This window comes from Bos taurus, chromosome 20 (assembly GCF_002263795.3).
Source record: "Bos taurus isolate L1 Dominette 01449 registration number 42190680 breed Hereford chromosome 20, ARS-UCD2.0, whole genome shotgun sequence".
Classification (NCBI taxonomy): Eukaryota; Metazoa; Chordata; class Mammalia; order Artiodactyla; family Bovidae; genus Bos; species Bos taurus.
In genome coordinates, this window is record NC_037347.1 from 62,490,158 (window position 1) to 62,513,818 (window position 23,661).

At 44.2% G+C, this 23,661-nt stretch overlaps 1 long non-coding RNA gene across 5 annotated transcripts in view; it reads right to left on the bottom strand.

Moving 5' to 3' along the window:
* The window catches only part of LOC104975286 (uncharacterized), a 35,011-nt gene extending 11,372 nt beyond the window's left edge, over nucleotides 1–23,639 (bottom strand). The window contains exons 1-6 of one of the 5 annotated variants that reach the window (XR_009491995.1): nucleotides 23,186–23,639; nucleotides 17,626–17,774; nucleotides 15,258–15,335; nucleotides 1,434–9,319; nucleotides 278–349; nucleotides 28–126 (exon numbers count right to left, since the gene is read on the bottom strand). This is a non-coding gene — a long non-coding RNA (uncharacterized lncRNA). Of the gene's footprint in view, nucleotides 1–27; nucleotides 127–277; nucleotides 350–1,433; nucleotides 9,320–14,272; nucleotides 14,424–15,257; nucleotides 15,336–17,619; nucleotides 17,775–23,185 lie in introns of all 5 variants that reach the window. The other 4 variants (XR_009491992.1, XR_009491993.1, XR_009491994.1 and 1 more) reach the window with 4 other exon arrangements.
* Nucleotides 23,640–23,661: the final 22 nt, after the last annotated feature.

The following is a 23,661-nucleotide window of genomic DNA, read 5'->3' on the forward strand; positions in this document are numbered from 1 at the left end:
CTGAAACAGGAAAGAAGCAGCCTTTACCTGATTTCACGTCGTAAAGAAGCCAGTCTGTGCCTAACCCTTGAGGCTGTCTCTCTTGGTGTCATTAAGTGATGCAGTTGACAGGGGTGGGCAAACTTCCTGCAAAGAATCAGACAGTAAACTTTTTTTGGCTTTAAAGGCTATATAACCTCTGTCCCAGCTATTCCACCTTACCATGAGAGCACAAAATCAGCATTAAGTAATATGTAAAAGAGTGGGCATAGCTGTGTTCCAATAAAACTTTACTTACCCAACAGGCATCAGGCAAAATTTTGTTCACAGGTGTAGTCAGCCAAACCTTCAGTTGAGAAAAGCATATATTCTATTTGGGAATAAAATAAAAATTAGCAGTAAAGGTACAGTAGTGCTAGTATGATCCTATTTTGAACAAAGGTATTTTGGTCACATGTATAAAATGCTTCATCACAAACAGATGCAAATCATATTGAGTCCGTAAGGATAATCACCGTCCAAGTAGAGGACACATAACCGGCGAATTCTCCTGTTGTTTTTCAAGTCGTGTGACAGTTGAATCAATGGGGTGACCATGGGAAGACCTGAAATTACCTGATACTTTCCCTTTGCCATTCTAATAATGAATTTCTACCAAATCAACCAGAAGAGGAGTACTATTTACGTATTTATTTCAGTTAATGATATAACAGAAAAACATCGTGCTGTCCATGAAAATCCTATGTGTTTGGGGGGTACAGATGAAAGACAAAGCACATGATGGAACTTACTAAACCTAAAGCTGAAACTCCAGTACTTTGGCCACCTCATGCCAAGAGTTGACTCATTGGAAAAGACTCTGATGCTGGGAGGGATTGGGGGCAGGAGGAGAAGGGGACGACAGAGGATGAGATGGCTGGATGGCATCATCGACTCGATGGATGTGAGTTTGAGTGAACTCCGGGAGATGGTGACGGACAGGGAGGCCTGGCATGCTGCGATTCGTGGGGTCACAAAGAGTCAGACACGACTGAGCGACTGAAGTGAACTGAGAGTGAAGACAGAGGAAGAAGGTTGATGGAGCTCCTTTGAGTCTGAGCACCTGGAAACAGGAGTCAGGCCATTATCACAAGATCAAGGAAGTTTGATGGAATCTTTCTGTTAGGGGGACCACTGACCCAAACTGCCCACCGTGGCCAGGCACAGTAGTAACCACTTACATTAGTTATCTTATGACAGGATGTCCTGGTAAGGAACATGATGCTAACAAGCTACCACCAACTGGAAGAATGTGGGAAAGATTAAGAGTAGAGAGGAGATTTCAGTCTGTATGTCCTACCAACCTCCAGAATCCTTCTCACTGGAACCCATTTGACTGAGTGATGCATGTGCCACCAGGACGGACCCTGAGTCAGACTGATTGGTCAGAGACAACCCAGAAACTAAACAATTACCGTAAAGCCTGAGACTGTGAACCATGTGGCAGACCAGTCCTCCTGGGTTCCCCAACCCTACTACTCTCCACTTCGGTGTTCCTCCTCAGTGATGTCTCTTGCTTTGTCAGCGTGTGTTATCTCCTTGGAAAATTCATTTTTGAGCACTAGATAAGAGCTGGCTTCCACAGTGGCTCCGACAGTAAAGAATTTGCCTGCAAGCTCTTGCTCCTTGGAAGGAAAGCTATGACAAACCTAGACAGCATACTAAAAACCAGAAACATCATTTTGTTGGCAAAGGTCCATATCAGTTCAGTTCAGTTTCCCAGTTGTATTCCATTTTTTGCCACCCAATGGACTGCAGCATGCTGGGCTTCCCTATCCATCACCAACTCCTGGAGCCTGCTCAAACTCATGCCCATCGAGTCAGTGATGCCACCCAACCATCTCATCCTCTATCATCCCCTTCTCCTCCTGCCCTCAGTCTTTCCCAGGATCAGGATCTTTTCCAAAGAGTCAGTTCTTCACACCATATGGTCAAATGATGGAGCTTCAGCTTCAGCATCAGTCCTTCCAATGAATATTCAGGACTGATTTTCTTTAGGATGGACTAGTTGGATCTCCTTGCTGTCCAAGGGACTCTAAAGAGTCTTCTCCAACACCACAGTTCAAAAGCATCAATTCTTCAGCACTCAGCTTTATGGTCCAACTCTCACATCCATACATGACTAGTGGAAAAACCGTAGCTTTCACTAGATGAACCTTTATAGGCAAAGTAATGTCTCTGTTTTTTAATATACTGTCTAGGTTGGTCATAGCTTTTCTTCCAAGGAGCAAGTCTTTTAATTTCATGACTGCAGTCACCATCTGCAGTGATTTTGGAGCCCAAGAAAATAAAGCCTGTCAATGTTTCCATTGTTTGCCCATCTATTTGCCATGAAGTGATGGGACCAGATGGTATGATCTTTGTTTTTTGAATGTTGAGTTTTAAGCCAACTTTTTCACTCTCCTCTTTCACTTTCATCAAGAGGCTTTTTAGTTCTTCTTCACATCCTGCCATAAGGGTTGTGTTATCTGAATATCTGAGGTTATTGGTATTTCTCCCAGAAATCTTGATTCCAACTTGTGCTTCATCCAGCCTGGCATTTCACGTGATGTACTCTGCATATAAGTTAAATAAGAAGGGTAACAATATACAGCCTTGATGTACTCCTTTCCCAATTTGGAACCAGTCTGTTGTTCCATGTCCAGTTCTAACTGTTGCTTCTTAACCTGTATGCAGATTTCTCAGGAGGCAGGTAAGATGGCCTGATATTCCCACCCCTTGAAGAATTTTCCACAGTTTATTGTGATCCACACTGTCAAAGGCTTTGGCATAGTCAATAAAGCAGAAGTAGATGTTTTTCTGGAACTCTCTTGCTTTTTTAATGATCCAATGGTTGTTACCAATTTGATCTCTGGTTCCTCTGCCATTTCTAAATCCAGCTTGAACATCTGGAAGTTCATGGTTCATGTACTATTGAAGCCTGGCTTGGAGAATTTTCAGCATTACTTTGCTGGTGTGTGAGATGAGTGCAATTGTGTGGTCATTTGAACATCCTTTGGCATTGTCTTTCTTTGGGATTGAAATGAAAACTGACCTTTTCCAGCCACTTCTGAGTTTTCCAAATTGCTGGCATATTGAGTACAGCACTTTCACAGCATCATATTTTAGGATTTGAAATAGCTCTACTGGAATTCCATCACCTCCTCTAGCTTTGTTGGTAATGATGCTTCCTAAGGCCCTTGACGTCCATGTATTCAAAGCTATGGTATTTTCAGTAGTCACGTACAGATGTGAGAGTTGGTCCATAAGGAAGACTGAGCACAGAAGAATTGATGCTTTTGAATCACAGTGCTGGAGAAGATTCTTGAGAGTCCCTTGGACTGCAAGGAGATCAGACCAGTAAATGCTGGTCTGGAAAGGAAAATCAACCCTGAATACTCATGAGAAGAACTGCTGCTGAAGCTGAAGCTCCAATACTCTCCACCTGATACAAAGAGCCAACTCAGTGGAAAAGATCCTGGTTCTTGAAAAGATTGAAGGCAGAAGGAGAAGGGGGAAACAGAGAATGAGATGGTTGGAAGGCATTACCAACTCAATGGGCATGAGTTTGAGCAAACTCAGGGAGATGATAGTGAAGGACAGGGAAGCCTGACATGCTGCAGTCCAAGGGTTTGCAAAGAGTTAGACGCAACTTAGTAACTAAACAACAACAGATAAGAGCCACTCTCGGACCCTGGAAGGGGTCCTCCTTCTTGCAAAATTTTCACTCATCATTCATCTACATAACCAGGAAAATATTCCAAACAATGGACTAAAGGCTTCCAGTGCTCACTCTTCCATTTCCTCATTTAGACTACACTTTGGAAATCCCAAACATTCAAACTCAGAGTGCCAAGAGGCAGGGGGATTTTTCCTTTAAAAGAGGGTAATAGTGGGTAAAAGTTAGCAGCCTCAGGGGCAGCATCAACCTTACCCTCTTGTGCCTATACATTGTTGCTTTTATTCAGTTGCTCAGTCATGTCTGCCTCTTTGCCTTTACATGGGAACCTGTAATGAGACTCATTCACAGCCTCCTGGGATAATATGGGGAGTTGTTTGTAGTCATGGAGCACTAATACACATAATCAATCAATGTCTTCTCCTCAACTGTGATCAAAAACTGAAGAGATTTAACTTTTAAAAGGGAGACTGATGTGATGTTCATAAATCAGTGAGCTAAACATTAGCCCTCGTAAGTGTCATAAAATCAGTTAATGATCCTTTCTGTGGTGAATACAGTTCTTAATCAGTAATGCCATTACTGTATAAGATGCCTCCCTTAAAATGTCTCAGCCAATGCATCTCAACATGCAGCATTCACTTTCTTAACAATCACGTGAAAAAATAAGGGTATATCAGGAATTCAAAGACTGCTTTGGAATTTCAACTTCCTAGCAGGTCCTGAAAAATTATAGAAAAAAAAAAGTCAAATGTTTGATGGTTCTCAAACTTTAGCATGAGTGGGAATTAACTGGAAGGCTTGCTAAAATACAGGTTGCTGGGCCCCACCCCAGAATTTCTGACTGAGTAGCTCTAGGGTTGAGAGCTTCCATTTTTGCGAGGTCTCAGGCGACGCAGGTGCTGCTGGTCCGGGGACCACACTTTGAGAACTGTCGACTGAAAAGAATTGCACAAGCTAAAAATTAGAAGATGAGCATTCTGCATCTCTGAATGTTTGGAGACCTCCCTTCTCTTCCTTTTCTTAAGCTCCCTTATTTCCTTTCCATTTATCTACTAGTCAAAACCCCACTCACTGTGCTGATGGTGGAGACATTAACTGAAGTGGTGACTGGGGATGATACAGATAAGAGGTTGAACAGGAAGGATGTGAAGGCAGAGCTCTGGGAACCTGGGCTCATGAAGGGTGAGACTGAGGGGCTGGGACAGAACCCAAGAAACTTCATGGAGCTGGGGACATGGATTTCCAAGGGAAAGAAACTCCTGTTGCACAGAGTTAAATTCCCTGATTTTGGCGGTGTCCGAGTGCTTGTGAGCGAGATACTAGAATTCAATAGTACAAAAGAGCAGGCAAGACTGTCACCTGGAGAAACCAGGGGTAAGCAAAGTGAAAAGCCCCCAAACTGACACAACTTGTTGACTTGAAAAGATCCACAACCTAAAAGCTGAGAATTGTGTTTTATTTGGCAGACACAACTGAGGACGTAGGCCTGGGAAGCAACCTCTCAGACAGCTTTGAGGGATTGTTCTCGAAGATAAGGCAGGAGCCAGGATATATAGGGAGATTTGCAACAGAGACCAGGCAGTCGGAATATCAAAACGCTACTGTTAAACAAAGGAAACCAGACATCTCAAGTTAATGAATTTAACTTGAATTAATGAATTTCTCTGTCAGAAAACTAAGATCATGGCATCCGGTCCCATCACTTCATGGGGAAACAGTGGAAACAGTATCAGACTTTATTTTGGAAGGCTCCAAAATCACTGCAGATGGTGATTGCAGCCATGAAATTAAAAGATGCTTACTCCTTGAAAGGAAAGTTATGACCAACCTAGATAGCATATTAAAAAGCAGAGACATTACTTTGTCAACAAAGGTCTGTCTAGTCAAGGCTATGGTTTTTCCAGTGGTCATGTATTGATGTGATAGTTGGACTATAAAGAAAGCTGAGCACCGAAGAATTGATGCTTTTGAACTGTGGTGTTGGAGAAGACTCTTGAGAGTCCCTAGGACAGCAAAGAGATCCAACCAGCCCATCCTAAAGGAGATCAGTCCTGGGTGTTCATTGGAAGAACTGATGTTGAAGCTGAAACTCCAATACTTTGGCCACCTGATGCAAAGGGCTGACTCATTTGAAAAGGCCCTGATGCTGGGAAAGATTGAGGGCAGGAGAAGAAGGGGAAAACAGAGGATGAGATGGTTGGATTGCGGCATCACCAACTCAATGGACATAAGTTTGGGTAAACTCTGGGAGTTGGTGATGGACGGGGAGGCCTGGTGTGCTGCAGTTCATGGGGTTGCAAAGAGTTGGACACAACTGAGAGACTGAACTGAACTGAGCTGAACTGTGTATGGAAAGATGCAAGAGTCTGGACTCACTGAAATCATTCCTTTGATCTGCCCTCAACTATCTGGGGCCAGAATCCTCTTCTTTCCCGCCCAGATGCCCTCAGGGTGCACAGTTGGGGGTGGCTGCAATCACAGAGGCAGCCTGCTTGGCTCCATCCTGAGTGCCCTCAAGGCTCACCACTGGGGGCAGCTGCAGTGGCTTGAAGGCTGCAACTTTCTTTGTTTACTGATGGCAGGCAACATTTTTCATGCACAGACCCATTATTCTGAAGGAGTCTGTAAACTTTCTATGAAGGCTCAAATAATAAAATTTAGGCTCTCCAGCCTGCTTCATATCTACCATATCTCAACTCCAGCACTGCAGCATGTGGCTAGTAACCATAGACAATACACAGATGAATGCACATGGCTGAGTGTCTATAAACTTTAATTAAAACCAGAGGCAGGTTGGACTTGGTTCATGAGCTGCAGTGTGCCCATCCCTGCCCCAGAGGAGGAAGGACCCTCACCAACAGACCTACCCTGGCTCTCAGGGTCTGAGTCACATCTGAAAGGCATAAATCCCTCCACGCCCACAGTTTCTTCCTGAAGGGTCTCGCTTGACCTGAACAGAGAACCACAACCACCAGCACACCTGGATTTTATCTTTTAAAATGTGTCCCGGAGGAACTCTTTGTTCAGTACACCTGCACAAACAACACGGCATGTTAACATCTCAAAGCTTCAGGATCTGGGGAGTTGGCCGGGGTTCAGCTGGTTTAGAGCAGAATATCAGAAGCTGACCTCTGTCACTTGTCACCTTGCACCCTTTCAGCCTCCAGTCATCCAGAATATAAGCTCTAAAAAAGCTGAGAAAAGTGAAAAGGAAAGCGACCCCATGGACTATACAGTCCGTGGAATTCTCCAGGCCAGAATACTGGAGTGGGTAGCCTTTCCCTTCTCCAGGGATCTTCCCAACCCAGGGATCAAACCCAGCTCTCCCTCACTGCAGATGGATTCTTTACTAGCTGAGCCACAAGTAGCCCCCCAAAAGCTGAGAATTTATCTTCAATTTCTAGAAAAGTGCTTGGCATGGAGTAGGTCCTCAAAGGTGTCTGCTGAATTAAAGAAAGTCTATAAAATCAGGAAACCCCTTTTTAGTCTTGAGATTTCTAGGTCTGTCCTCAGAGTCTGGTAAGGGACTGTAGTTCCCTCCTCCTGCCCTTATAACCCTGGGATGGTAGCGAAACCGCTTAACTCAGATAGAACTCAAACCCAGCCAAAACCCAGACAGGGGCCTGAACCCACGGGCTGGGATTCAAATCCACCATCTTTTAATTAAAATCACACCCCTGGTCTCAGGACTTAATGAAGCTCAGTTTTTGTTTTTGTTTTTGTTGTTGTTGTTGTTTTTGTCTCACCACAGAAGGAATTTGGTGAGAGGGAAAGTTCATGGGTTTACTTAGTGAGAAAACACATTCCGTAAACAGAATGTGGTCCTTCTCAAAAGAGCAAGAGTGATCCTGGGAAAAACACAATTCACAGACAGAGTATGGGCCATTTCAGAAGGCAGGAGGCTCTGAAATACTGCGTGGCTAGTTTTTATGGGCTGGGTAATTTCATAAGTTAATGAATGGGAGGATTAGTCCAACTATTTCAAGGGCAGGGATTTCCAGGAATTGGACCACCACCCAGTCTTTGGCCTTTTATGGTCGGCTTTGGAACTGTCAACTGGCGGGCATGTCATTAGATGCTAATATATTATAACAGGGGTTTGTTGTTATTTTTCAGTTGCTAAGTCATGTCCAACTCTGTGACCCCATGGGCTGTAGCACGCCAGCCTACTCTGTCCTCCACTATCTCCCAGAGTTTGCTCAGATTCTTGTTCACTGAGTCAGTAATGCTATCTAACCATCTGATCTCTGCTGCCTGCTTCTCCTCCTTCCCTCCGGCTTTACCAGCATCAGGGTCTTTTCTAATGAGTCAGTTCTTCACATCAGGTCTAAAGGATTGAAACTTCAGTTTCAGCATCAGTCCCTCCAATGAATATTCAGGATAATTTCCTTTAGGATTGACCGGTTTGATCTCCTTGTCCAAGGGATATAGGCTATTGGAAGTCAAATCTTTCACTGTCTTGGACCTAGTTGGTTCTAACCAGTTTATGTCACATCTCTAACAGTAATGTCATTCTTTTAAAGGTTATGCCTTGCCCTCTTCCCTTCTGGCTCAGTAGGAAGGACAGGGCTTCCGGGGGCAGGGGGCCAGGGGTCGGGGCGGGGGGGCGACTTGGGGCCAGTATATGTGTATCAGGACCATCCCCTGTGAGTGGGTGATAAGGACAAGGTTCCTTCCTCTTTCTCAGCTACAGTAGCTGAGGATCCTGCTGGAATCTCAAGGACCACTCAGTTCTCCAGTCATGTAAGTGACATTGGAAAAACTTGTGAAGAACACCAGGGAGGAGCCCAGGATAAAAGCAGAGCGCTGTGGGCAGCTGATGGAGAGCCTGGAACCAACACTGTGTCTCATGGGATGGGGCAGATTTTAGCACCAGAAACTCCAGCAGGGTAGTATCAAAAAGAGAGTGGCTGAGGGGAGCAAACCTTCTATTTATGTCACAGATCCACTAGAGACAATACTTTTTATTTACCTGCAACCTGCAAGCATGGAAGGAGAAAAAACTAGACCCTGAAGTCTGAGAATCTTCCAACAAGCAAGAGATTTGACATAAGATATATAATCTATGGTGGTGAGCTAAATTGATACAAAGCCAGGGAGCTTTTGCAGCTTGAGTTCCTAACAGTAGGCGTGATTTATGCACTAGCACTATTCCTCACTAGGTGTGGGTTTAGGGCTCGATGCAATTCTCTTACACGTATTTCTGACTTGGTGTTATACAAGGAATGGGGTTAAAGATTACATTCCCCAATGAGTAAGCAGCAGGTAACAGGAGAACCCTGACTAGTACACTACCTATGGGAGGTCTTTTTTTTTCCCCCCCATTAAGACCTTCAACTGGTTGGAGGGTAAGCTGCTTTACTCAAAGTCTACTGATTTAAATGGTAATCTCATTCTTTACATGTCTTCAGAGAAACATTTACAGTGCTATTTGACCGAATGCCTAGGTGCTGTGGCCTAGCCAAGTAGACACAAAGATGAACATTTGCCTGGAGTTATCCTCTGATGGTGTTGTAGAGAGAGAAGCTCAGGTATTGGTCCACGTTTCTTCCTGAAGTTACAGGAGCCCTCTCCTTAATTCCACGAATTCTTCCAGTATTCTACAAGATTCCAGTAAATATTCAGAGTTGGTTTCTCTTTCTGAGAAGAAAAAGGAAGAAGAGAGGGGAGGGGAGGGGAGAGAAGGTGGGAAGGGGAGCAGAGGAAAGAACAATAACATCCTTAAGTGAAAAGGGAGCAGTGAATAAGCCAAATCCAGCCCAGGTGTGGCCCAGTAATTACTCTCCCATCTTGCTGGAGTGACATCACACCACGTTTTAGCTCTTCTGTGGACCCTGCAAGGATTAGCTTAAGTGTAACTTTTCTTTACCCAAACGTTCCATGGTTCTTTGTTTTTCTTTTTTTTTGTGAAGTTGCTCAATCATGTCCAAATCTTTGCAATCCTGTGGACTGTAACCTACCAGGCTCCTCTGTCCATGGAATTTTCCAGGCAAGAGTACTGGAGTGGGTTGCCATTTCCTTCTCCAGGGGAATCTTCCTGACCCAGGCATCGAACCCAGGTCTCCCGCATTGCAAGCAGACGCTTTACCGTCTGAGCCACCAGGTAGGGAGATGAACAGTTACGTTGTAAATTTCCAGCTACTGAAAGTTGTATATTTTCTTTTATCTTTTCTATAGTCAGTGGCAGTTTATTAATTTATGTCAGTGAAAAACTCTGAATGGTGCCCTGGGGGCCCCTCCAAACCTGAAGGATCAGCTCAGGGTATGTTCTTATCTAAATTAATAGCAATCATATTTCCCAAGCTTGGACCTTTTTTTAAACATTGAGCAACAGTTGAGCTGACTTTTCTTGCAAACACGGTAAGAGCTAGGATACTGGCTAAAATCATCACTTACAGACTTCTCTGGTCTACAAAAATCACACACAGATACTTTAGCCTGCATGGAATAATTAATCAATTATTTGGCTGAGATAAAAAGATGGCTTAAAAAGAAACCAAGGTAACTTCAGCAGGGAAAATAGGCTTTAAATTTGTAGAAGAAAGTACTTTCTATTTCTAACCCCAGAACTGTGAGAGAGAAGAAAACTGCAAATGAAAGAGCTCAAAAGTTATCTTCCAGAATCAAGGCCAGGTATACACTTATTAATAGATTATTATCAGTTTTTTTGGAGAAGGCCATGGCACCCCACTCCAGTACTCTTGCCTGGAAAATCCCATGGAAGGAGGAGCCTGGTAGGCTACAGTCCATGGGATCTCAAAGAGTCAGACACAACTGAGCGACTTCACTTTCACTCTTCACTTTCATGCACTGGAGAAGGAAGTGGCAATCCACTCCAGTGTTCTTACCTAGAGAATCCCAGGGACCGGGGAGCCTTGTGGGCTGCCATCTATGGGGTCACACAGAATCGGACATGACTGAAGCGACTTAGCAAAATTATCAAATTCAAAAATTAGCAAAATTAGCAAAATCAAAAATTATCAAATTCAAAAATTAGCAAAATTATCAAATTCAAAAATTATCAAATTAGGCAAATTCAAGATTAGGGTATAAAAAATTTAGTGTATGTTCACACTGATTCCTAATAAAGAGCTGAATTCATGAACAAATTAACCTAAATCTATAAAATATTTGTGCATACTCAGTTGTGTCCAACTCTTTGTGATTCCATGGATTATAACCCACGAGGCTCCTCTTCCCATAGAGTTTTCCAGGCAATAATACTGGAGAAGTTTGCCATTTTCTACTCCAAGGGATCTTCCTGACCCAGGAGTGAACCCACACCTCTTGGGTCTCCTGCATTGGCAAGTGAATTCTTTACCACTGGGCCACCTGGGAATCCTTATAAATCTATAAAATAACCATATTTAAAACCCTTTCTGAGACACATGTACCCCAGTGTTCATCACAGTACTGTTTACAATAGCCAGGACATGGAAGCAACCTAGATGTCCATCGGCAGATGAATGGATAAGAAAACTGTGGTACATATACACAATGGAATATTACTCAGCTATCAAAAAGAATGCATTTAAATCAGTTCTAATGAGGTGGATGAAACTGGAGCCTATTATACAGAGTGAAGTAAGTCAGAAAGAAAAACACCAATACACATATATATGGAATTTAGAAAGATGGTAACAATGACCCTATATGTGAGACAGCAAAAGAGACATAGATGAACAGACTTTTAGACTCTGTGGGAGAAGATGTGGGTGGGATGATCCGAGAGAATAGCATTGAAACATGTATATTATCATATGTGAAATAGATCACCAGTCCAGGTTCCATGTATGACAGGGTGCTCAGGGCTGGTGCACTGGGATGACCTTGAGGGATGGGATGGGAGGGAGGTGGGAGGGGGGTTCAGGATGGGGAACACATGTACACCCATGGCTGATTCATGTCAATGTATGGCAAAAACCACTACAATATTGTAAAGTAACTAGCCTCCAATTAAAGTAAATAAATAAAATTTTTTTAAGCCAGTAACAAAAAAATACAAAAAATAAATAAATAAATAAAACCCTTTCTATTGGGGAGGTGATCTAGGTGAACATCATCAACATAAAAATGAAACTTCACTTATGTGGCCTTCCATCCCAAAACTCATAACCTCTGTTTAACAATGAAACAACAAGCAAACATAAATTGAAGGATAATTTACAAGATGATATAGTAAGCAAGAATCCTTATCTATTTTTTTCCTGGAAGCCTGAGGGAACATACAAAGAATAAATGATAGACTCTAATGCCTCCAGGATTATTGATATGTAGTGATTCACTTTCTCCTTTGGACATAGAGAATACTTCTATTTAGGTTTTCCAAAGTATATTGTTTTCATCATTTTTCAAAACATATTCATAGAAAGTATTTCTTGAAAGCAGTCAAGACATTCAGATTGCCTAATAAGAAAAAGGCACATTATGCAGTTTGGAAGAGAAAAATGTGGCCAAGAGTATCCTGTTTGAGGTTTTTGCCATTCCTTACTTAAAAGCCTGTGAAAAATGGGTTTTTCTAGTCCTGTGGAAAATGCCATTAGAATTCTGATAGGAATTGCACTGATCCAAAGATGGCTTTGGGTATTATGGACATTTTTAACAATATTGATCCTTCCAATCTATGAACAAGGGATATCTTTTCATTTGTTTGTGTTTTCTTCAATTTCTTCCATCAAAGTCTTGTGGTTTTCATATTCATTTCCTTGGTCATATTCCTAACTATTTTATTGTTTTGCTGGAATTGTGAATGGGAAAGACCTTAAGGGCATTATACTAAGTAAGATAAGTCAAACAGAGAAAGATAAATATTGTATGACATCACTTACAAGTGGAATCTAAAGGAGCTAAACTCATAAAAACAGACAGTAGAATGGTGAGGGTAGGGGGGAGTGGGGAATGGGAGAAATCTTGTTCAACGTACAAATTTGAAAAGTGAAAGTGTTAGTCACTCAGTCATGTCTGAATCTTTGTGACGCCAGGGACTGTAACCCGTCAGGCTCCTCCGTCCACAGAATTCTCCTGCCTAGAATACTGGAGTGGGTAGCCATTCCATCCTCCAGGGGATATTCCCAGGGATCGAACCAGGGTCTCCTGCACTGCAGGTGGATTCTTTACCATCTGAGCCCCCAGAACTAGTACATAAAATGTCTTGGAGATCTAACACACAGGATAGTGATTATAGTATCTGTATTCTAAACATCACAGTTCCTAGAAGACTACATTTTAATTGCTCTTACCACAAAAAAAGAGAGAGAGAGAGAAATAATAATTATATGACATTATAGAGGTGTTAGCTAACGCTAAGGTGGTAATCATCCTTTGATATATAAATGTATGAAATCAACACATCATAAGTGTTAAACTTACACAATGCTGTATGTCAACTACATCTCAATTTTTCAAGCCTGTGCAAGGCAGCCCTTTTGAAAAATCATGTCAGCGACACTATTAAAACTTGGAGACTGCTCAGACTGCCTTTTCAAAGGCAAACAGCACAGCGGGTGAGTTGTGTGAATCCAGAAACAGCTGTCATGACTGGGGAAGCCCATCTCTGAAGGCCATCCTCACACTTTCCTCCCAGCTGACATCGCTGGCCCAAGGCCAGTGAGTCAGCCTAGAAGAGGGGAGCCCCTGAGAGTCCCCCTGCTGCCTTGGGCCAACCCGGGGCAACACCCCCAAGCCACTGTAATCCCGGCCGGTTGTAGGGTAGACATTACCACTGACTACAGTGTGGTGATTGTATTTTAATCCAAACATAAATATTTTTCTTATTGTTAAATCAACAAGTGTCTGAAGAATGATCTAGGACAGCAGTTCTCAAAGTGTGGTCCATGGAGGTTTTCTATCTATCCACGGCACTTGTGAGGTCAAAACGAATGTTTTTAAATACTACTGAAATGTTATTTGCTTTTCTTTCCCCCCTTATTCTCTCTTAAGTGTACAAGGAAGTTTTCCAGAGGTTGTGTGTGTTAGTTGCTCAGTTGTGTCCAATTCTTTTGCAATCCCATGGACTGCAGCCCACCAGGCTCCTCTGTCCATGGGATTCTCCAGGCAAGAATACTGGAGTGGGTTGTCATCCCTTCTCCTTCCCAGAGGTTACATGACATGATATTGCAAGAGACTGAATGCAGAGGCAGAGATAAGAGCCCAGCGGTCTTTTCAGCGGGACTTAAACCAGGACCTTCTGGTGCATCATTACTCCCACCTCACGTCAGGCCGGACCAACCAGGCCTCTGGCACGTGGGCTGCTGTTCCCTCCACGTTTCTCTCCTGGGGTAACGCCCTCCTGCTGCCTTCTGTCACCAGGAAGGTTCTGTTCCACACACTCCCTCCCTCGAAACCTATTCCTTATCACTATTCCTACCCACTCACAAACCTGCGGGAATCTCCTTTCTGTCCTAGAACTTTCACTGTCTGTTTTGTATTTTAAAATAAATGCCTAGTTGGATGTTGATCTAAAATCTCTAACAAGTAATGTGCTTTGGCTAAACTCATGCTTCGCCCTTTAAAGTGTAGCCAGAACTTTCAATGCGGTGTCACGTGTATAATACTTTCTGTGAACATTCTAGAGGGGCATGTTACGATCCCCACCTTTAGGTGAGGGCGCTGAGGCGCACAGCGAGTTGTTTCTCTGATGTTGCACATTTCGTGTGTGAGAAGGCTGAGACTCAAACCTCAGCCATTCACAGGTTCTCCTCCTCAGACTGATTTCACATGGAAAGCTGAGTCGAGGCTTCTGGGCCTGAAGAGAAAGGAGTGAAGCCTAAGTGTCCTTTGGCTGGTCATCTGTCACTTAAGCTCTCTAAATGTGACATACTCACAGCCTTTCACACACACGCACACACAAACTAAGAAGAAAAGGGTAAAATAATGTCTTAGTACCACTAAACCTGGATGAAAGTGAAAGTTGCTGGGTTGTGTCTGACTCTTTGCAACCCCATGGACTATACAGTCCATGGAATTCTCCAGGCTAGAATACTAGAGTGGGTAGCCTTTCCCTTCTCCAAGGGATCTTCCCAACCCAGGTCTCCTGCATTGCAGGCAGAGTCTTTGCTAGCTGAGCCACCAGAGAAGTCCAAGAATACTGGAGTGGGTAGCCTATCCCTTATCCAGGAGAGCTTCCAGACCCAGGAATCGAACCAGGGTCTCCTGCACTGCAAGTGGATTCTTTACCAACTGAGCTATCTGGGAACCTGGCTAGATTCTTTAAAAAGAAAAAAAAGCTAACAAAAGTACGTTGTTCTTCTATTTCAGGTTTCATACTCCCTTGAGATGATTTTATCCTGCTGAAAGCCTCTTTATTCTTGATATCTTTGTCATGTTTGTTTTTCGTACTTATAGCAATTCATATACGCTTGTAGGACATTTTATACAAGGGATAAATGCTAAGACATAATATTGAGTAACTATTTGAATCCCCACCTGAGAGGTGTATTATTGCCTCCACTATAATCACAGAATGTGGAAGTAGCTTGCGCAAGGTCAAATAATGACTCAGTGAAACAGCCAGAAACAAAATTATCCCTACCCTCCACCCTCATTTCTTGCTAAAACATATTTTTCATAAAGAACTTACGTAGCATTTGCAATTCTGTGCCAAATCAGTATTCATGGTTGTCGTATTCCCATCTTTTTTGCAGTTTCTATTCTCCAACTTCCAAATAAAGATAAGAGGAATATTTTGCTGAGATTTGGGCTGTTTTTTTTTTTTTTTTTTCTTCAAATATCCTTAGCTAAAGGATGACCTCAGATGTGATGAAAAGTGACCTTAAGATCCTCTACCAGCTGTTGAATTACTTTTGCAAAATGCCTCAAAATGCTTTTCAATTACCCTGTGACTAACTGACAAGTTGGGGTCCAATGAAACCCTGAAGGACTCCGTGTGTGTGTGTGTGTGTTTGTGTGTGTGTGAGAGAGACAGAGAGAGAAAGAGCCGGAGGGAGGGAACGAAATAGCCCACCATTCTTATTTGGCTTTGGGACATGCTTATCTATCTTCTTCAAGTATTGTATGTGACTTGTGGGTGTCAAAGAAATTATATTTAAATAAATATTACTTAAACCCCCACAACATAATATACTGAGAAACATCCTGGATGTTACAAAGCAAAGTTCAGAGTGGCTGCTGCCTTCACCTTCCAAGCAAAATCAACAATGGAAGAGAAATCCTGTGAGGTGAGTAAGAATATAAAAATTCTCATCCATTAGACAACAGCACAAGAAGACAGAGGCATGGGTCAGCACGAAATGAAAACGCAATGTTCATCAAACTGATTGATAGGTGCGGTTATTTTAAAACACCGTGGGATAATTCTTGTATTTAATGAATACAACCCAGACAGCATATTAAAAAGCAGAGACAATACTTTGCAAACAAAGGCCCATCTAGTCAAGGCTACGGTTTTTCCAGTGGTCATGTATGGATGTGAGAGTTGGACTATAAAGAAAGCTGAGCACCAAAGAATTGATGCTTTTGAACTGTGGTGTTGGAGAAGACTCTTGAGAGTCCCTTGGACTTCAAGGAGATCCAACCAGTCCATCCTAGAGGAGATCAGACCTAAGTGTTCATTGGAAGGACTGATGTTGAAGCTGAAACTCCAATACTTTGACCACCTGATGCGAAGAGCTGACTCATTTGAAAAGACCCTGATGCTGGGAAAGATTGAGGGCAGGAGGAGAAGGGGATGACAGAGGATGAGATGGTTGGACGGCATCACCAACTCAATGGACATGAGTTTGAGCAAGCTCCAGGAGTTGAGGATGGACAGGGAGGCCTGGCATGCTGTAGTCCATGGGGTCGCAAAGAGTCAGACACGACTGAGAGACTGAACTGAGCTGAACTGAATAAGAACTGCATATAGATTGCATCACCGACTTAATGAACGTGAATCTGAGCAAACTCCAGGAGATGATGAAGGACAGGGAAGCTTGGCATGCTGCAGTCTATGGGGTCACAAAGAGTTGGTCTATGACTTAGTGACTGAACAACAACGAGAACTTCTTCTGCAGTAACAGCAGTACATACCATAGTATATTCTACTTATAAAGCACTTTTAAAGGTGCATCCAAGGACCGTGGCAAGAGCTGGGCTCTCCTGGGTCTCCCCAATTAGCTACCAGTCCCTGTGCTTGGCCTTTCACATCCCTGAGGACCAGCCCGAGTTTGGCCTTTCATAGGCTTGGCTCCTTCATCCTTGAGGGCAGAGAAGCTCTGGTATCTCAGGATCTTATGGAGAGCAGATGATGGAGAGCTATATGGGTGTGCAGGGGGCACTGGGAAGGCCCTGGATTCTCCAGGCCTGAGGGAGGGCAGCGTTCACATCTCCAACTTGCACATAAGGAAACTGAGGTTCGGAATGTTTCAGGGACGTAACTGAAGGCACAAAACACACACACACACAGAGGAGAGAATCTGCATTTTCTGTTTCTTCTTTGAATACTCTTTCAGTGTTTACAGCATTCATATTAAGTAGTGTCTTAGATTCAGTGCCATTTTCCCCAGTATCATTTGGGATGACAAGAGAGCCTTCTTAAGAGAGGAAGGGAAAATTAGCTCCCAAAACTTACTTTAAAAGGCAGCCAGTGGTGGGAGGCAATGGGTTTGGGGCTTAATGCTCTGGTTTCTGGTACCAGGATGCACTCAACAGGGTTGTGTCCCACATAAGTCCAACAATCCTTTCTTTTCCCTTTTGTTTGCCTTTTTTCTTGGTAAAAATGGGTCAGCCTATCTTACTCCCAGAGGTATGGTGCACTTGTAAGATTATTCACTCAGGAATTCTAATATTTATTGTGTGCACATCCACGTAAAGAGTTGTGCCTGACATTTATCCTCAGGATAGAGGACTTGTGTGCCTGGACACACACACACACACACGAACATATAACACACAGAAGGACAAATGTACTTATGAGTGAAAGTAGAGTATCAGAAGAGACTCACGGCCACCTGAACTCGCGCCATCTCCAGTTGCTGTTGCTGTTCAATCACGAAGTTCCATCCAACGCCGCGACCCCATAGACTGCAGCACGCCAGGCTCCTCTCTCCTCCGTGACTGTGTTTAGTTCTCATTCTGCGTGTAGACCTCATTTGCTGCTCTTCATTTATGCAACAGTTGTGAGAAAGTAAATGTATCTACACTCCAGAATGATGGGGGAGAATGTCTATCTGTGCCCACCCCGGTTTTGGGTGCTGAGAATGCAGCGGGAAAGCTGGACAGGAACTCTCTCCTTGTGGGGCTGAAACGGACTGTGCATCAGAGGAGAAAGACAGCAATGCCCAGGCAGAGAGATGACTGATGAGGATGAAGACAAAGTGGTGAGAGTCAAGGGCCTGGGCTGCCTTCTCTAGATCAGGACCTTCTCTAGGTCAAGCTAGGCTCTTTCAAACCCTTATTCAAGAATGGGGAGGTGTTAGCCATTCAACAATCTGGGGGAGATGATCCTAGGTGGAGGGAACAGCTAATGTTAAGGCCCAGAGGGAAGGACTAGCTTGTCACATGGGAGGAACATCAGAGAGGCCAGTGTCCAGAGTCGCTGTTACAGAGGAGCTTCTGGGGACAGGCAGGGCCCCATCACCGGGGAGGGGTTGCATTTAGCTGCATGTAAAGATACCATCCACAGAGGCTGGATCTAACAGGGGACTGTTTTCCACAACAGTCTGGAGGCAGGGTCAGCTGCTCTGTAAAGCCTCCACAGAATCTCAAAGCCCCACCTCCATCTGTCTTCCTGCTCTGCCACCTCTTGCATATGGCTTATATGCCTTTGGTTGCCTCATGGGTGCAGTACAATCACTCTGGCTTCTACCTTCTGTATGAATTCAAGGCCATCTGAACAATGAAGTCAACAGGAAGAAAAGTGGTCCTCTTTCAAAAATGTAGAAACTTCCCCAGAAAACCCCAGTCAACTTCCACTTGTATTTCAATGGCCGGAACTGTCTCTTGACCACTCCTAGCTGCAAGGGAAATATCGGTATTTTTTTTCAAGCTCAATTCCTTAAATAACTGTATTTTCTGCAGTAAAATGCAAGGGATTAGGCAGGTACTCCCATCATAATGAATAGTCCGGATTCTCCTTTAGATGGGAAGGTCTCTGTGGGTAGGTGGGTGACTCAAGAGTTCAGGTTCTACATATAAAACTAGGCACAGCTGTTATACCAGAAGGTCTTGATCAGTGTAGTCCCAAAACAGGTCTCAGGCAAGTATATGGATACTCTCAGTCCTCATTGCAGCCCAGTGGGGACCAGAGCCTCCAGGGCCCCTGGGTAGTTAATTCCTTCCTCAGAAGGTTCCTTACCTCCAGGCTTACTTCCAATATCATGGGTCACTGAATCTAAACTGCCATCACTCTTAACATATGACTTTATGTGCCACTAAGGGGAAAAAAGCCATACCAAAATCAGATTGGTTATATTCTTTGCAGCCAAAGATGGAGAAGCTCTATACAGTCAGCAAAAACAAGACCGGGAACCAACTGTGGCTCAGATGATGAACTCCTTATAGCCAAATTCAGACTTAAATTGAAGAAAGTAGGGAAAACCACTAGGCCATTCAGGTATGACCTAAATCAAATGCCTCACGATTACACAGTGGAAGTTACAAATAGATCCAAGGGATTAGATCTGATAGACAGTGCCTGAAAACTATGGACGTAGGTCCATGACATTGTGCAGGAGGCAGGGATCAATACCTCGCCCAAGAAAAAGAAATGCAAGGCAAAATGGCTGTCTGAGGAGGCCTTACAAATAACTGAGAAAAGAAGAGAAGCAAAAGGCAAAGGAGAAAAGGAAAGATATACCCATCTGAATGCAGAGTTCCATAGAATAGCAAGGAGAGATAAGAAAGCCTTCCTCAGTGATCAATGCAAAGAAATAGAGGAAAATAATAGAATGAGAAAGACTAGAGATCTCTTCAAGAAAATTAGAGATACCAAGGGAACATTTCATGCAAAAATGGAAACAATAAAGGACAGAAATAGTATGGACCTAATAGAAGCAGAAGATATTACGAAGAAGTGGCAAGAATACACAGAAAAACTATACAAAAAAACACGGCTTAATGACCCAGATAACCACGATGGTGTGATCACTCACCTAGAGCCAGACATCCTGGAATGTGAAGACAAGTGGGGCTTAGGAAACATCACTAGGAACAAAGCTAATCGATGTGATAGAATTCCAGCTGAGCTATTTCAAATCCTAAAAGATGATGCTGTGAAAGTTCTGCACTCAATATGCCAGCAAATTTAGAAAACTCAGCAGTGGCCCCAGGACTGGAAAGGGTCAGTTTTCATTCCAGTCCCAAAGAAAAGCAATGCCAAAGAATGTTCAAACTACCGCACAGTTGCACTCATCTCACATGCCAGCAAAGTAATGCTCAAAATTCTCCAAGTGAGGCTTGAATAGTACATGAACCAAGACCTTCCAGATGTTCAATCTGGATTTAGAAACAGCAGAGGAACCAGAGATCACATTGCCAATATCCACTGGATCATCGAAAAAGCAAGAGTCCCAGAAAACACCTACTTCTGCTTTATAGACTATGCCAAAGCCTTTGACCATGTGGATCACAGCAAACTGTGGAACATTCTTAAAGAGATAGAAATACCTGAGCATCTTACCTGCCTCCTGAAAAATTTGTATGCAGGTCCAGGAGCAACAGCTAGAACTGGACACGGGACAACAGACTGGTTCCAAATCGGGAAAGGAGTATGTCAAGGCTGTATATTGTCACCCTGCTTATTTAACTTCTATGTAGAGTACATCATGTGAAATGTTGGGCTGGATGAAGCACAGCTGGAATCAAGATTGCCGCGAGAAATATCAATAACCTCAGATATACAGATGACACCACCCTTATGGCAGAAAATGAAGAACTAAAGAGCCTCTTGATTAAAGTGGGAGAGGAGAGTGGAAAAGTTGGCTTAAAACTCAACATTCAAAGAACTGATCATGGCATCCAGTCCCATCACGTCACGGCAAATAGATGGGGAAACAATGGAAACAGTGATAGGCTTTATTTTCTTGGGCTCCAAAATCACTGCAGATGGTGACTGCAGCCACAAAATTAAAAAATAAAAGATGCTTACTCCTTGGAAGAAAAGCTATGACCAACTTAGACAGTATATTTAAAAGCAGAGACATTACTTTTCCAACAAAGGTCCATCTAGTCAAAACTATGTTTTTCCCAGTAGTCATGTATGGATATGAGAGTTGGACCATAAAGAAAGCTGAGTGCCAAAGAATTGATGCTCTTGAACTGAAGGTGGTGGAGAAAACTCTTGAAGAGTTCCTTGAACTGCAAGGAGATCCAACCAGTCCATCCTAAAGGAAATCAGTCCTGAATACTTACTGGAAAGACTGATGCTGAAGTTGAAGCTCCAATACTTTGGCCACTTGATACAAAGAACTGACTCACTGGAAAAGACCCTGATGCTGGGAAAGACTGAAAGCAAAAGGAGAAAGAGGTGGCAGAGGATGATGCTTAAATAGAATCACTGACTCAATGGACATGAGTTTGAGCAGGTTCCGGGAGTTGGTGATAGACAGGCAAGCTTGGCGTGCTGCAGTCCATGGGGTTGCAAAGAGTCAGACATGACTGAGTGACTGAATTGACTGACTGAAGGGGAAAAAATGAGTCCAGTTAAACTATAACACAGTGTTTTCTAACCCAGAATGTTTTTCCTGTACTTCTTAGAAATGGTTCTTTTAGACTTAAGTTTTTAACTATATAGCACTCACAGAAATTATTCTTACAATTAATTTGGTTACATGTCCTTCAAGTGTCTATTTAGAATCCAGATCGTCAGTGTCTGTGTATTCCTCAGTATGTTCTATCAATAGTGTTAGTGATGGAGCATCTCTTAAAAGTGTCCCACTATTGATTTCGGATTTTCTTCTAAGCTGCTGACACCTGTCTGCAAGTTTGGATGTGAATGCAAGACAATGACAACTAGATCATGACTGCTGCCTGGCCAACAGCTCTCTTGCTAGTAGTGCCACTGAAATGGGGGGAATAGTTCCAGATCCACCCGTAGTGTGTGCATTTCTACACGTGCCCTGAAGCAAAGAGCTGGGCAGCACTGGGTGAGACCTCCAGTTAGGGAGGCTGAGGGAGCAGTGGAATGTGAGCCTGGCGCTTAGTGGAGGGACAGGTGTAGAAAGATAGGTTTGCAGATTTGTGACCCACAAGCACACAGATAATGGGCCTCATGGGCCAAGGAAGCCAAGGCAAGGCGGAGAAAAGGGTTGGTGTTGAGCCTTGGGATTCTCAAGTGTTTAGAAACCTACAAGAGGAGCCAACCAACACCACTGAGAATTAGCAGCAGGTATCCAGTCCAAACCCTGGATATCAAGGCAGTGATAGTGAAGCCTGATGTCAGTTAACGAAGAGGGGCACAGTCAGCGAGGTCAAGTGCTGCCCAGAAGTCAATGAGGATGAGAGCTGAAGAGTGACCACTGGACTGGGCAGCAGAGAGGACATGAGTGATGTTGATAAATGGACCTTCCTGGTGGGTGGCAGCCTCTGTGGAGCTGGATGACAAACAGATGGATTGGACTGGGTTGAGGAGTGAGAGTGGGTGAGGTGGTCTTCAAGCAGCTGTGCTGTCAAAGCTAGACATACGGCCGAGAGAGATCGCGGTGTTTCCATTTCAAAACCACATGACATGTGTGGATACTAACAGTACAGTGGGATTGACTGTGCAGGAGAGGATACGAGTCATGGCAAAGTGCTTGAGAAGGTGAGAAGGACGTGATTCAGAGTACGAGACCAACTCAGCTTTGGGCAGAATCAAGACCCATTGCAAAGCCATCATCTTGGCACAAACGTACAACCTTCCAAAACCTTTATCCAGGTTTCCAGGCTTCACAGCACTGCCTCATCTTCTTTCCGGGGTGGGGGACACCCCCGAATGTCCTGTTTCTAGCATCTTTTCAGTAAATCCTGCAGCCATGAAATTAAAAGACGCTTACACCTTGGAAGAAAAGTTATGACCAACCTAGACAGCATATTAAAAAGCAGAGACATTACTTTGCCAACAAAGGTCCTAGTCAAAGCTATGGTTTTTTCAGTAGTCATGTATGGATGTGAGAATTAGACTATAGAGAAAGCTGAGCACCTAAAATTGATGCTTTTGAACTGTGGTGTTGGAGACTCTTCAGAGTTCCTTGGACTGCAAACCAGTCCATCCTTAAAGGAAATCAGCCCTGAATATTCATTGGAAGGACTGCTGCTGATGCTGGAACTCCCAATACTTTGGCCCCCTGATGGGAAGAACTGACTCATTTGAAAAGACCCTGATACTGGGAAAAATTGAAGGCAGGAGAAGGGGACGAGAGAGGATGAGGTGGTTGGACGGCATCACCGACTCAATGGACATGAATTTGAGTAAACTCTGGGAGTTGGTGATGGACAGGGAGGCCTGGCGTGCTGCAGTCCATGGGGTCGCAAGGAGTTGGAAACGGCTGAGTGACTTAACTGAACTTCAATAAATCCGGGCTATTCTCGTACCCCTGGTCGGTCCCCGTTGGTGTCTCATTTCCTAACTGCGGCTCCAGATGTGAGTTGGACGACGTGGCAGACCGGCGGGTTCCCCGACGACGACACGCACCACCAGCCTGGGGGCCCAGCTCTGGAGGCTCAGCTTCCCCACCACGGTCACAGTCCTTCTGGCGGGTTGGCGGACCACCGCCCACGTGGGTGACACCCTCCCGCTGGACTACGCTCACCCAGTCTCCCGCTCCTGCCTCGCCAGCATAGCCAGCGTCTACCGACGCCCAGCCCTCCCCGCGCCCCCTTCTTCCTCCTCAGCTTCAAGCCTTGGCGTCCTACGTGGCGCTAAGGACTGCGCATGCTCAGTCTACGGGGCGCGCGCGGGGGCCGGCGGGGGCCGGCGGGGCGGGGCTGGGCTGGGAGAGCGCGGTGACGCCACTGCGCAGCCGCGGGTGGGCGGGACCGTGCCACGTCGGCGCGCGCCGGCCGCGCCC